Source organism: Amblyomma mixtum, chromosome 3 (genome assembly GCF_055824585.1).
Source record: "Amblyomma mixtum isolate Tamu chromosome 3, ASM5582458v1, whole genome shotgun sequence".
NCBI classification, from domain to species: domain Eukaryota; kingdom Metazoa; phylum Arthropoda; class Arachnida; order Ixodida; family Ixodidae; genus Amblyomma; species Amblyomma mixtum.
Window position 1 is genome coordinate 367146235 of NC_143014.1, and position 15156 is coordinate 367161390.

General features: G+C 47.3%; 1 long non-coding RNA gene across 1 annotated transcript; it reads right to left on the minus strand.

Annotated features, from left to right (window-relative positions):
• Window positions 1–616: 616 nt before the first annotated feature.
• Window positions 617–1267, minus strand: LOC149356683 (uncharacterized). Its single transcript, XR_016289832.1, has 2 exons — window positions 1140–1267; window positions 617–742 (listed from the first exon to the last, which is right to left on the minus strand). It is a non-coding gene; the product is annotated as an uncharacterized LOC149356683 (long non-coding RNA).
• Window positions 1268–15156: the final 13889 nt, after the last annotated feature.

Sequence of the window (15156 nt, forward strand, 5' to 3'; positions counted from 1 at the left end):
TGGACACCCGTAAAAACGCGGACCGATCTGCCGACACGGCTGTTAACGACAGTATGAGGCATTAAAGGCTTTCGCCTTAATAACTGGCATAGCAGCTCCCTCACCCCAGTAAACCATAAAACGTACCATAGACATCAGCAAGATATTTACGCTGGACATTAGACACCTCCATTAGACATCCATATTAGTACCGTTTACGAAAAATCTACGTACCTACAACATGAAAATTGGGGTCCAGTTCACGTTGTAGGTACGTACTGCAGACATCACGCTCTACATTTATCAGATATTTGTGAACATGTAAGTACGCCCAGTCTACGTAGCCTAGACGTCTATATAAAGAGAATATGACTATACATAGATCAATATCCAGGTGAAAATTTCTAACTGGTTCCAGTCCTACTGTTTTAAGAGACACATTTCCAGACTGGAACCAGCTGCAATACGAGATGCAGCTGACACCTGTTACAATTCCAGATGGAATGGAGACCTACTGCAGCCCAGCCACAGACTTCCCTATGGAGTCGTCGGGACGTCCAAGCACTCCAGCTAGCTCAAATACAGTTGAGTAAGCGAGTACATGGCCATCATGGGAGCCCAAAACACTGCAGATGACTTCCTAGTGCGTCAGTATTTTATTGCGCTCGGCGCTTTCACTGAATCTTCTCGTTGAGCATAATCGTCAGGTTAACAGCTGCGGTGGCATCAATACTCTTCAGCCGAGCCCAATAGGCCAGGGTTGCTGCAAAAGAAAGCATAATTGTTCACTTATAAAGGTGACAAGAGAATGGCACAGCAACCACAACAAACAAACCCAGTAATTTACGCCACTTTTACCGACGCAAGTCTATGAAGCGTGAAAGGTTGCCCTTGCAGCACTAAAAGGCAGTCGTGCTGAGCGGAGTGTGCTTGCACACGCACTTCGGCACACCATCCGAACGCATGCCCACATTTCGGTAGTAGAGGCCAGTTGCATACATCACCAGCCTTTGTTTCAATACACAGCGAGTTTGGCAAAACAGCCAAACGAGTGAGCGTAAAAATATAACGTGCCTATAAATGCGTTAGAATTTCTTCATTACGAACGCAAAAATAGCATAAAATACACTTCAATGAGTAAACTGAGACTGAGTACGCACCAAGAAAGGTCACGATCCCAGCCGGTGAAAACGACTTGTAGTCCTAATTCGTACTGACGGGTCCACTTCGCCGAGTAGTAAAAGCAAGCAAACTGTCTTCCTTCCGCTCCATCAAGGAAAGAACGGTTGAACAATCTCGCCAGCAATAATAAGAGAATAATTAACTCTGTGTCGAGGTTCTTCAAACACAATGTTCCCACGAAACACGATTGAAATCGCACACGCGCTGCGCTCTGCCACTGCCGCCATGGCTGAACCTAGCCTCGTGCGGATGTGCGAAACTGTTACATATTTTGTATCGTCTCTTTTTTGTACTTAGTAGCAGGCTTGGTGTGGCATGAAAAATAAGTTAATTATTTTTAAATTGTAGCATATTACTTTTTTCACAGCTGCAATCGCCATGCGCAGTTTGCGCTATTATTGATACAATACGATACGAACTACAACGCGATGGCGGCTTAGACAATTCACCGCACTTTCCCCGCCGCCGCCTGTCCGCAGCATAGAACAGGCATATGGGCAGCGCATGTAGCATGAAGGCAAGATGACCAATTATCATTAGGGTAACAGGCTGGATTCAGAGAGAATGCAAGCACAGCAGAGAGGATCAGGGCAGGTGGGCAGATGAGGTTCGGAAGTTTGCTGGGATAAGGGGGCCGCCGCTGGCACAGGGTTAACGGAGAAATTTTTGGCCGGCAGTGGATATGATTACAGTGTTGACATGATGATAAAAAGCGGGACTCAAGAAGTTTATTCTCAAGAAATATGAGGTCACACATTCAGCAACACAAATGCCTAAGCTTTCCTCAGCTCAACATTCCAATAGTTATCATTGCTAGCGCGATTAGCAGATTTTAGACATTTTTGAAAAAAAAAATATCTCCCAAAAATTGAACTGAACCAATTCTTGTATTTTAAATAGTTGGATAAGTTGAATATAACATGCTTAATCAGAAAAAATGGTTATTATATAGTCCTGGCTGCTAAATAACAAACAAGTTTTTTAGTGTGTCCTCACTTTTCAGTGTGGTTGAGATAGCTTGCAGGCTGTAGCACAAGGTATAAATTGAATGTAAGGATAGTAATGAAATAACAATGCGATTCCTGACCAAAGTGACTGGCATTTCAAACCAACTGCGTACAGTTGAGTCAGAAACCTGATGCGTGTGCATTCAGATTTGTCTTTACTACTTCCCGTATTTTTCTTCTTTCTAGGCAGGATAATGTTGCCGTGAAGCGAGCACGAAAAAACACAAAAACACAGGCAGCGCTGGTCATGCCTCCAATTTGTAGTCAACAGCGATTTCCAACTTTAAATGCAGTAAGGCAACACGAAATATCGAACGATTGAAAAATATGGAATTCTTAAATTATATATCTCGCTTACATACCCAGGACGTGACAAGTAATATCTACGAGAAGTCTAGGTTAAGGCAGATATGATGTCGTGGGTACGTCTGCAGCTTTTCCACGAAAAAAGGTTGGTAGATAGGACGTCTGAGAGATTTTGGTTTGGTACATAGACGTTCAGACTTAATCTGGACATCTATGGGAGGTTTGTGGTTTGCTGGGACAACCTGAAAACAGATTGGCGAAATATCTGGTGAACAACCTCTGAATGTCTCAGATTCGTCATATGCGGGCATGATGTGACTGTTATATGGATGTCCATTGTCGTCAGAGTGAAGACTGTATGCTAGCTTTTGCATGAACATAATATGAACTTTTCTGAACACCATATGGACATCTGATGTCTTGTGGACGCTATTATATGAGCATCCACTGGATAGGGCTTCACGGCGCAATACATTTTAGTGCAATACAAAGGAGACAACATGTGCTGTCCTGTGCCTTTTGTGTTGTGCTAAAGATTATTCCACCTCGAAAACATGAACCAACAAGCCCTCGAACAAATGCCGCTAGATATGACTTGGTTGGCTGGGATGCAACCGAAGAACAATGGAGAAAAAGGGGAAGGATTTGGTACGCTGATACATTAGGAGCAAATTGGCAAAGAAAAAAATCAATTTCCAATAAACATGTCTGAGTATCCCCAGTGACAACACTGACATCCAGGGGATGTCCCTGCGAAATTATGCGGATATCCCCAGGAAGTGCGGAGAAACTCCCGCGGACATCCCTCACATATCTTTTTGGCCGCCTTTTCTGTATCCAATGGAGGTCCGTAGGACGCCCCGGAGGATTTTCATAGGCCTGTTTTATAGGCATGTTGAGTACTGGTCAATTAAAGGTATATTTCTGTGGAGATTTTTATGGGCGAAAGAAAAAAGCTTGCTCGGCCAACGAGAAAAATATTTGCAAGCCTAATTTACATTTTCTGCGATTCAGGCATGAAGAAAGAAATTACACCTGATTACAAAGGTTTAGTTGCTCGGCCCAGTGCTAATATTTTAACGCGTAACATCTGCACAGCGTCACATGCTGTCACGGCAGACACGTCTAACACCAAGCATATCCAAAGCACAGATCAGGCTGCAGAAACACCGCAAATCAGAAGTCATGCCGCCCCGACATATTGACAAATATTCACTGATCGAAGAAGTTCTACAAGCTTATCTACTCCAAACCTACCATCCTTTTGGAGATAGTGGTTCTTGCACGTTAAGTAACATTATTTCATTCAATTATGAATCTGTGATGACACAAACAAGAAATGAAAATGAGTGGACCATGTTGCAGATATCTTGTATTAGAAAAAAAGATAGGCGTCCACTTTGCGATCTTCATCGCGAACATTTTACATACGTAATGAGACACGATTCAAGTAAATGGTTTGGTTTGGTTTATTGGGGTCTAACGTCCCAAAGCAACTTAGGCTATGAGGGACGCCTTAGTGAAGGGCTCCGGAAATTTCGACCACCTGGGGTTCTTTAACGTGCGCTGACATCGCACAGCACAGGGGCGTCTGGAAATTCGCCTTCATCGAAATTCGGCCGCCGCGGCCAGGATCGAACCCGCGACTTTCGGGTCAGCAGCCGAGCGCCGTAACCACTGAGCCACCGCGGCGGGGCGATTCAAGTAAATGTCCGTAATAACACCCAAATTTGATATTCAAGTAATAATATACCAGGACATCTCTACAGAAAGAATCGGTATCAAATCAGTGTCTGTAATATCACCCGAACGAGATATCCACCGGATAACGTGTCAGAATATTTAAAACAAGGAGTTGCCACGGGCATCCCTTGCAAGTACTCAAAGGTGTTGGGATGTTCGGCTATGATTCGGATATGCCTAGAACCTGGTGTTGCCACTTGGTCGGGAACAATTGCAAGCAAAAGGACATGACTAGGGTAGCCTATTTAACGGAAAGGGAACAACTTCAGATAAGAAAACTAAGATCTAGTAAACTGTCCCAACGACAATAAAACCTTTTTGGAGATGGTGACAATATAATTCTATTGGGGGATATGAAAGGCGAGATCGATGATCTGGATGGACACATCGATTGTAACGGGAAGTTAATACTAGAACACTCTGAGCAGCACAACATATAGGCTGGGTCTTAGTGTGAAACCGGTGAGAACTTAAGCTTCCAGAGCCTCCATAACCAGGTTGTCGGTTTTTGTAACAGATATAGACGCAGCCAGAGCCGTGCCGTTTGCTTGCTTGTAAATCTTTGAGCAGTACGGAAAATATGCGCTGCAGATGCGAAAATGCAGCAACGTGCAGAGCTCAGCCGCATCAAACAGGCATGCGTTCGGCGAGAACAGGGTTATTTTGCAATACGTCTTCGCATGTGCTGATGACGAGATCGATATTATTATTTATTATTTTATTTATTAGTACCTCAAAGGCCCACTAGGGGCATTACATGAGGGGTGGGCATACATATCATTGGAAAAAAAATCAGTGATGAATCATTTGAAGTATTCCAGGCCAGGATGGATGAAAGCTTCAGCGGGGAGGTCGTTCCAGTCTTTTGCGGTCTGGGCGGAGAATGATTTTAGGTGCGCAGAAGTAGATGCTCGAGGTGTATGAACAGCTTTCGGATGACTGATGCGAAGTGAAAGGCGGTCTGCAGGGGTGATAACGGATTGGCTGAAATGCGAATGATAAAACTTGTGGAAAAGGCAGAGTCTGGCTATTTTTCGACGGGATTCAAGGCTGGGGAGGTTAGTTTTTGTTTTCAATTCTGTTACGCTCGTATGATATGAGTAATCAGAATTTACGAATGTTATCGCGCGGCTCTGGACGCACTCAAGGGTTTTGGCTAGGTTAATTTGTTGGGGGTCCCAGACTGAGCATGAATATTCAAGTTTAGGACGGACAAGAGTTAAATAGGCGGACAGTTTTACGGAAGCAGGTGCCAAACGCTAGTTACGCTTTAGATAACCAAGAACACGGTTAGCTTCGTTGGTTATGTTCATTATGCGGGTGGTCCAAGAGAAATCCTGTGTAAAGCTAATACCTAAATATTTATATGAAGATGCGTGTGTTATCATGGAACCGCGAAGGGTGTAATTGGGAGTGGGATACGATTGACGACGATGAAATGATACTAGCGTTGTTTTATTAACGTTTAAAGACATCAGCCAGTTTGCGCACCACTCTTCCACAAGTCCTATGTCGCACTGCAGATGGCAAGTGTCTCTGTTACAAGTGATGCGCCGGTAGATGACGCAGTCGTCGGCGAACAAACGAACGGTGGAAGATATATTACTTGGGAGGTCATTGATGTAAATTAAAAATAGTAGAGGTCCTAAAACGGTGCCTTGAGGTACGCCGGAGGTAACAGGGGAGATGGAAGATGCATGATTGTTAGCCCATACAAACTGTTGGCGGTTAGTCCAAAAATTCCGAAGCCAATCGTATACTAGTGGGTGGAGGTTTAGGCGCGCAAGTTTAAATAAGAGGAGTTGATGGGAAACTTTGTTGAAAGCTTTTTCAAAGTCTAAGAAAAGAGCGTCAACGGGTATGTCCGTGTCCATACTAGAACTGATGTCATGAGTAAAGAGGGCCAGTTGGGTAGAGCAGGATAGGTTTTTCAGGAATCTGTGTTGAGAAGGGTCAAAAAAGCTGACAGACTGCAAGAAGGTCACGATGTGTGAGTAAATTACGTGCTCCATTAATTTAGAGGGAACGCTAGTGAGGGCGATGGGACGGTAGTTCTTACTAGACGATGGGGGGCCTTTTTGTGTACTGGGATGATTTTCCCCACTTTCCAGTCGTGGGGTACAATACCGGACTCGAGTGATTGCTGGAAGATACGACAAAGAAGAACAGCTACAACGTTTATAGTATTCTTGAGAACTTTTGTGTTAATTTCATCTATACCAGCAGATGAGGTTAGTTTCATGGAATCGATCAACGCGATTATTCCGTTAGGGTCGAAACGTATGTCAGGCATAGGGGGTAATCAAAATAAGGATAGTCAGGCATGTCGCCTACAGGATCGTGGGTAAAATTGGCTGAAAAGGTATAATTTAATGCTTCAGCCGTGTCAGTATGTGGAATTGGTGAACCGCGTTCGTCGCAAAGCGATATTGGCGGGGTTGCTTTTGGGTTTATAGCTTTCCAAAATTGCCTGGGGTTGTTGTGAAGCATATCAGGTAATGTGGATGAGAAGAAGGTTTTTATGGCTTGAGCTGCGTGAGAAAGAAAGTTCTTTTCGGCAGTATGATACCTTTCCCATGCGCGGGCGTCATTGGAATGATTTGCAGAACGAAAGAGCCTTTTCTTTTTGTTAAGTAGCCTTTTTAACTTTCCGTTGAACCATGGCGATGATGACCGTGTGGTGACTGTTTTAGTAGGGATGTAGGTGTGGATGAGCTCGTGCGTTTTATCAGTGAACAGAGACCAGTTAGTTACGACAGAGCGATTTGAAAAGTTTGAGAGGAGAGAGCTACAGAATTCCGTGTGGTCGTTATTCATGGCATCATAGTCACCTTTGTCGTAGAGCGTCAATGTTTTCGTTAATTTTTCAGGGCATAATAAGGGACTGTGATAGGTGCCGTAGATTACCGAGTGATCACTCAAGCCTGCTAGGTGGGTAAGCGGTGAAATGCTCTCAGGATGAGTAGCGAGCACGAGATCAAGAATGCTAGAAGAATGATTATCCTGCCTAGTCGGGTTGATGACGAGCTGAGACAGATCAAATGTGAGGCACGAGTTCAAAACATTGCTCTCGTTAGTATGCTTGTTTAATGTTGTTTGCAAGGTCATTCCACGCTATGAGAGGGAAATTGAAGTCGCCAAATATAAGCAAAGGTGTGCGCGGATATGAGGTGGTTATGGACTGGAGCGCATCGTGAAAGTGCACGACAAAAGAGGCATCAGCGTCAGGAGGCCTGTAGCAGGAGCCGATGATGACGGGCGGGTTAAATGCTTTGGAGCCAACGAATGCGATTTCCAAACACAAGGTGACGTTTATGGGGTAGCAGAGTAAGCTTTGATGGGTGGCAATTAAGACGCCACCGCCACGCCTGTTCTCGCGATCGTGGCGGAAGATATTATAATTAGGGAAAATGGAAGACAATTCAGAGTTAGAAACGGAAGGATACAGGCAAGTTTCCGTTAGTACCACTATTTTACCTTCGGTGGTGTCAATAAGGCTGCGCAAAGAATCGGATTTTGATAAAATGCTTCTGATGTTTGTGTAAATGAAAGGTATATACTTAGCATGGGATTTGGAGCGCGACGCGGTCTTTAGCTATGGCTGACGTGGAGCAACAGTCTGACAGGGGACGACAGTCTGGGAAGAGTGGTCAAAAACGTATGTGGTGTTATCTGCAATGAGTTTGTTGTATCTTAATTTGTAAGTTTTCTTTTCGGATTTGGCGAATTCAAGGAGACGTTTGCGGACTAGCCGGGTTCTAGATGAGTAATCTTCGGATATTGCATATGAAGAGCCTTTAAGGTTCTTGGCGGGTGACATGACAGATTCCTTAGTTTTGAAATGAGCAAACGCTACAATTATGGGTCGAGTTTTGTAACTTTGGTAGCGTCCAAGCCTGTGTGCGCGTTCGATGTCGGTAGTTTTGATGGTGATATCATGTTTTTCTTCGCAGGGCTTAATTACGTTTTTTTCAGACTCGTCCCATGTCTCCTGAGCTGCATCTTTCAGATTGAAGAAAAGAAGATTAGAGCGACGGGCCCTGTCCTCAGCATCATCCATCCTGGCCGTCATGATAGTCATTTGTTTAGCGTTGTCTTCAGCAAGCGTCCTCGTGCATGCCACTTCAACCTTTAGATCGACTAAAGAGGAGCAATCTTCTTCAATTTTAGCGAGCCTTTTGCTTATCTCTTCGATAGCTTTGTCGGTTTGTACCAGCTTGCTGTGAATAGTTTTTACTTCATTGAGGAGCGTATTCTGCCCAGATCTAATCTCGTCCAAGGCGTTTAGCACGTCAGAAGACGCTTGCGTAGACGTGGAGCGGGTGCTGGGTCCGGGGTTAACTTCTATATCGCCGGATATGGTAAGAAGACTACAAAGAATGTGAGCACAGTCGTAAGCAACAGTAAGAGAGTAATGTGGGCTTGGCAACGCGAATAAATCACGATAGCGCGTGCACGGGGCAAATAAGGAAAGTTGATTATTTACCTGCAGAAAGAACAGAGGATGCGAATGAGCGCGTGCCATCGCGCGCGCGTTGCCGAGCCCACTGAAGGAAGGCGAGAGCCAGTTCGTCCTTATATTGAGGGGTATTGATCTTGCTGCCGATTCGGCTGATGAAAGCCGCAAAAAGGAGGATGCCAAGCTGTAGGGCGGTTCGGTTGGGGGCGCTGTAGGGCAGAAGCCTTGAGGGGTGGTGGTCGGTCTACGGGTGGTCGGTCCTGGGTCCGTACTCTGGCAGTCGGTAGGCATAGAAGTGCAGTTATCTGCTGACAGCGGTATCAGCAGGCAGGAAGCATCAGAGGCACGAGGATGGCTTTCCGGAGCAAACATCAGCATGATAGCCTGCAGAAGGAGCAGAGGATGCGAATGAGCGCGTGCCATCGCGCGCGCGTTGCCGAGCCCACTGAAGGAAGGAGCGAGCCAGTTCGTCCTTATATTGAGGCACACTGGTGAGCTACACATATTGAGACACACTGGTGAGCTACGATAAAACGTCAGACACCATAACGTCCCCCGTGCCAAATTTCATGTTGCAAAGCTTCCTAACACTGCAATATTTACATGCAGACAGATGGCATCGCTATGGGTGCGTCCATATCTGTTACAACCGCCAACCTGGTCATGGAGGCTCTGGAAGCCCGACGTCTACATCTATGTGGATGATTGTTTTTTCATTTTACGAATACACCTCTAGGCTTCTAGAAGAATCGATTGCGGTGAGCCCCAGTTTGCACTTTACTGTGTAAGTCGATAAATACGACAGCCTGCCGTTCCTTGACATCCTACGTTTATGGTAGCGCCTATCCCCAAGAACGTGCATCGTGTCGTTCATCAAGGCAAGCGTCAGGCCAGGACGGAAGACCAGCTTTCACTTGTTGAACGGGCTAGCCGGACAGCAAAGGCGACGGTTAGTCCTGCAATGAGGACCCAACGACAGCAGCTCCGCAAGACTTTTTAGACCATATAAAATTTACTCTCTCTTTCGCTCCTCGTGCACTGGAAAGGGAGCAATCTGTCCTTCACCGTATACCGCAAGTCTCCACACGTACAGGCTGCTACCTTAAAGGGGCTCTCAAGGGGCTCCCAATAAGGTTGCGGTAGCCCAGGATGTTAAAGGACGCCGCTTCACAAATACCCTCCAGCAAGAATTTTCTTAGTGCGTTTTGTGGAAGCGGAGTTATCTCCCGTCAAAATTTGAATTAACGCGTTTCCCGCCTTACTCTCTCCTCTCGTCTCTTTTTGCAAGCTGAAATGTGGGCGCCTCCGCCAGCCCTACCCACTCGGTTCCTCCGCCGGCTGCCGACGCGAGCGCGAGGAGGGGGAGAGGAGGCGGAGCTTGGGGTCGCGGAAGCCCGGCGCTGCAGGTCGCCGCGAGGCGCAAATTCTTCAAATTATATTGTAAATGCTCGGTTCGCTTTTCAGGTCTAGTACGCGGCATGAACACTCGGTGGCCTGTACTCTATAAAATGCGAGCGAACTGGAACACCCTTTTCAGGGACGCTTTACCTCCAATCATTCTGTGGCTCGCAAGAAGTCGGTCGCTTCCTCACTCTTGATGCGTGCCACGCGGATCTGCGCGAATCAGAGGAAGCCGGCGCAGCTGCGTCTGCGACGTCAACAGGCCACACCTGTGTTCGATGGACGCGAGCGGCCATCTCAGCGCTACAGTGATGCGGACTTAGCTTCCTCCTCGCCAGTGCCCACGGGTGGGCTCTACCACAGGTGTCTTCGTTGGCAGTGACGTGTGGTGGCGATCTTTTGTGCCACGAAGAATTGCCGCCTAGTGAAAGGGCTCAACAGGTCTTCGTTGGCTGTGCTAGTGCCGATCTTTTGTGTCGCGATCAATTGTCGCCTGGTTAAAGGGCGGAGACTTGGCCTATACGAGATCTGTTAGAAAAGTATCCGACCTTATTTTTTTTTGCGAACACCTGATGGATATGAAACAAGCGCGCTTGCACCAGCAGACCTTGAACCGTCGTGCGCATGGACGAATTTTTCCCCGCCTGCCGATAGCGTCAGTCGCTGGGAGGCAGCGTTTGAGTGAGGTAGTGCGCAGTGCTCTCGTCGGTTTTTTAGTGCAAGAAAAATGGCGGTGCGACAGGAGCAGCGTTAATGCATCAAATTTCGCCAGAAACGGGGCGACAGCCAAGTGGAAACCATTCGGAATATTTAGACGGTTTTCGGTGATGGTGCTTAGAGCAGCACACAAATTAAGCAATAGTACAACTGGTTTAAAGATGGCCGCACATCAGTGGAGAGCGAGCCACGCTGCGGTCGGCCATCAACATGCCGAAATGGCCAGGTCATTGCCGAAGTGAACGCTCTGGTGACGCAGGACCGTCGTGTGACTATCCGAGAAATTGCGGAAGAGGTGGATATCAGTAGTTTTTCTGCACATTCCATTATCACCGAAGATTTGGCCATGAAGAGAGTTGCGGCGAAATTCGCGCCGAAGCTGCTCACGGTGGAGCAAAAGCAGCTTCGTGTTGAAGTCTCACAGGACACGCTGGATTCCACAAACAGTGACCCCGACTTCATCAACACCATAATCACTGGTGACGAGCCTTGGGTGTACGGGTACGACCCGGAAACCAAATCCCAGTCGTCACAGTAAAAGCATTCCACGTCCCCAAGACCAAAGAAGGCCTGCCAAATGCTCAGCAACGTCAAAGTGATGCTGATTGCTTTCTTGGACTCTCGCTGTGCGGCACACCACGAGTACGCACGCCCCAGGGTCAAACAATGACCAAAGAGTGCAACAGGGATGTCCTCCGTCGCCTACGTGATGCTGTGCGGCGCAAGAGACCGGAGTTGTGGTCAACAGGAAATTGGCGCATCCATCACGACAATGCTCCTGAACATACCTCGCACTTGATTAAGACTTTTTTGGCGAAAAACCAGACCCCTGTAGTTCAACAGGCTTCTTACTCTCTTGAAATGGCCCCCTGCGACTTCTGGTTGTTTCCCAAAATCAAGAGGTCATTGAAAGGAGCGCGATTTCAGACAAGAGAGGACATTATGGCTGCAACGACAGCTGAGCTAAACTCCATTCCGAAAAAGGCCTTTTCGGAATACTTCCAACAGTGGCAGCACATCTGGGAGAAGTGTGTGAAGTGCCAAAGAGACTACTTTGAAGGTAATTAGGTTTCCAACGCTCCAGTTATGCCATTTTTTTTTCTTCGGCCAAAAGTAGGATACTTTTCTAACAGACCTCGTATAACCTGCGACCAAAGTGAGCACGAACGCTCTGGACCTTCGGTAATAGGTTCATCCAGTGTGGCTCTGAACCTTGGGTAATAGGTTCATCCATTGGCTCTGAGCCCTGGGTAAAAGGCTCGTCCAGTCATTCGACGTCTTGAACTCTTAAATTTTGATACCTTGTTCTTATTTTTGTAAATAAGTGTCTTAGCTTTTTGCCATTAAATCTGCTTGTTTTCGTAATCTCCAACTTCGAGGCTTCAGACTTTCCTCAGCCCGACGACTCAACACGCTACCAAATGGAGCCCGGGTTCGAGCTTTCCTGTGCGCCACAACAGAGGTTAAAGTTGCCGTAGGTGAGGTTCCGTTTATAAAATGAACGAAACAAAGAGGCATTAAAAGGTTGATTATATTTCACTATTTTGTGCACACAGTCCGCTATTCTTAATGTGCGTAAAAGATCAATCGGCAAGATATTTAACAAATCGAAGAGTGTCTTACTGTGTTCATTATGCGAACTTTGTGTATTAATCGTATAGCCCGTTTTTGTAACCGTCGGATAGGGTGAAGATAAGATTCTACACATTATATTAAATGTCTGTTAATAAGGGCAAAATGAAGGTTACGGAGTATGTATATATCTGTCAAAACAATCACGATCCTCTAATAAAGCATAACAGCCTAAAGCAAGCTCGTTTTTCCAGTGCAGGTGTTCATCGAGAGTAACACGAAGATATTTGAATACGTTGGTTATTTCGAGTTGGTGACCGTTAATATAATTTCTCTGTACTCGATGGTTTTTTCTCCCGAATTGAACACTAGATGCTTGGTTTTGCTTGAATCAACGGCTAGCTTGTTGGCAAGAAACAAATTTGCATTTTTTTTCTAATTCTTCGTTTGTTTTGCCTTGTATATCCAAGTGGTTGTCAGCTGTAACTATTGTCACGTAGTGGCAACTGCAGTCCGGCGAACAGAAAGCAGCGAGAATGGCTTCTAAACGAAACTCTATATTTGGGCTTACTTGCGCCCGCTAAAAACTGAGTCACTCGGCGGCGGCGTAGCAACAAGCGTACTCGGCAGTCGTCGAACAGAATGCTGACCGTTCTCGGCCATGCTCTTTTTAAAGCTGATACTTTCGAGATAAAGCTTGGAAAGTTACTGCAATATTCTCGAACAACGTAGAATTCACTCCGCCTGGATGCGATCAATCGAGATAAATCTAGGCGCGTCTTGCATCACAAACAAAGCGATAAAGCTGTATGCCGGCAGCTTTGAAGAATGAACAAACATTCGCGGCACTATTACTGCAGTGTCATCAGCACATTAGGATTTCAGCACGTGTTATCATCAGCGGCAAGTCATTTAGGTATAATGAAAATAGTATGGCCCCTAAAACGGATCATTTTGGCTTGGAACCCCAGTCTAAATATTGCCACGTTTCATTGTAGCGTCCGTTCCTTCGCGCAAGGCCGCACAAATGGGGTGTTATCATTTTTGTTCGTGACGCGAGAAGCGACCGGACTAATCTCGATTCTTCACAGCCATGAACAGCTGCATCTACTTCTTTCTAGATTACTCTAGATGATCTCGACCTGTTATCTCGAAGTTTCCTTGCCGGCTTTAAATTGAACGATGCCGCGAGCAGCGGGTATTCGTAGTCCGACGATTGACGAGCACGCTTGTTGCTTACGCCGCCACCGAGTGAGCCAGTTCGTTTGCGGGCGCAAGTCAGCCCAAATAAAGAGCTTCGTTTGCAAGTATTTCTGGTGTCTTCCTGACCGCTGGACTGCCGTCACTACAACGTGACATCTGGTGGAGGTTCTGGGTGCCTTCCATGTTCCGGACTCCCCCTACAAGTCGTGACGCCAGTCCTCTGAGTCATCTACCGCAGGACCTGAGTCCAGTCCACCGCGCAAGCCGACGCCTGCAAGGGGACGCACCCGAGTTCGGGATTCTGCTGGACCCTACCCGGAAGCGAAAGCCAACAGGAACGTCTACCATGAGCTTGCCCCAGACGATGACTCCAATCATTCTTCACCAGCCCCGAGTGCCACCAACCTTCGACGCTTCGCCTGGCGCCGACCCCGAAGAATGGCTGGAATAGTTCGACCGTGTGGCTGTCTTCAACAACTGGGATGATGCTACGAAACTTAGGTACGTCTTCTTCACCTTGGAGGGACCAGCAAGAATCTGGTTTGAGAATGAGGAAGCTAGCCTCACGAACTGGGAAACCTTCAAGGAGAAGCTTCTGAAGGTCTTCACGAACGTCGTACGAAAGGAGAGAGCCCAGCAGCTGCTACAGTCTCGCATACAACATCCAAACGAGACCGTTGCAATGTACACTGAGGAGATGAAGCGTCTCTTCCGGCGTGCCGACGCAGACATGAAAGAAGAAGAAAAAGTAAAGCTTCTTATGCGAGGAGTCAAAGAGCAACTCTTTGCCGGCCTCGTCCGCAACCCACCGAAAACCGTCGCGGAATTTGTAGAAGAGGCATCCACGATGGAAAAAAACTCTTGATGCCCGAGCCCGCCAGTATGACCGCCAGCAGCATGTTTTCTCAGCAAGCTGCCTGGACACCGCTAACAACAATGACCTGCGGGAGGTTATACGTCAAGTTGTGCGTGAAGAGCTCCGACGATTGCTGCCAACGGGAACGCAGCCGCAGCTTACTTCGCTCACTGACGTCATCCGGGGTGAAGTTCAGCAGGCCTTGGGTGTGACGCCATCATCCACGCAGCCTCTGCAGCCCCCAGTCATGACTTACGCCGCAGCAGTGCGCCGTCCTGCACCTCGACGACGGGACCCAAGCCCCTATCGCTCACAGCCAGCTGCGTTGGACCGCCGCCCTCTCGCCCCAACCCGCCCGTCCTACGAGCGCCGCACACAGACGAGGAAATGCGACGAGTGGAGAACTCCCGACCAGCGCAGTCCACTATGCTTCCACTGTGGCGAAGCCGGCCACGTCCTCCGGCACTGCCCATACAGAAGACTGGGCATCCGAGGGTTCTCTTACGACGCTCCACGACCCCGACCCGGCCAGCGACCAGCCAAAATCGAGGAGTTTTTGCGTCGGGAAGGATGCTCATCGCCGAGCCGCCTATCACGTTCCCCGTCGCCATCTTCACCGCGCTTTGTATCTCCTAACCGAGCTTACGCGGTGCGTGGATGCTCCCCCAGCCCCCGAAGGTTAAACTGAATAAAGCAGCCTCTGGAGGTGAGTTTGCCTCTAAGCGCAAGGA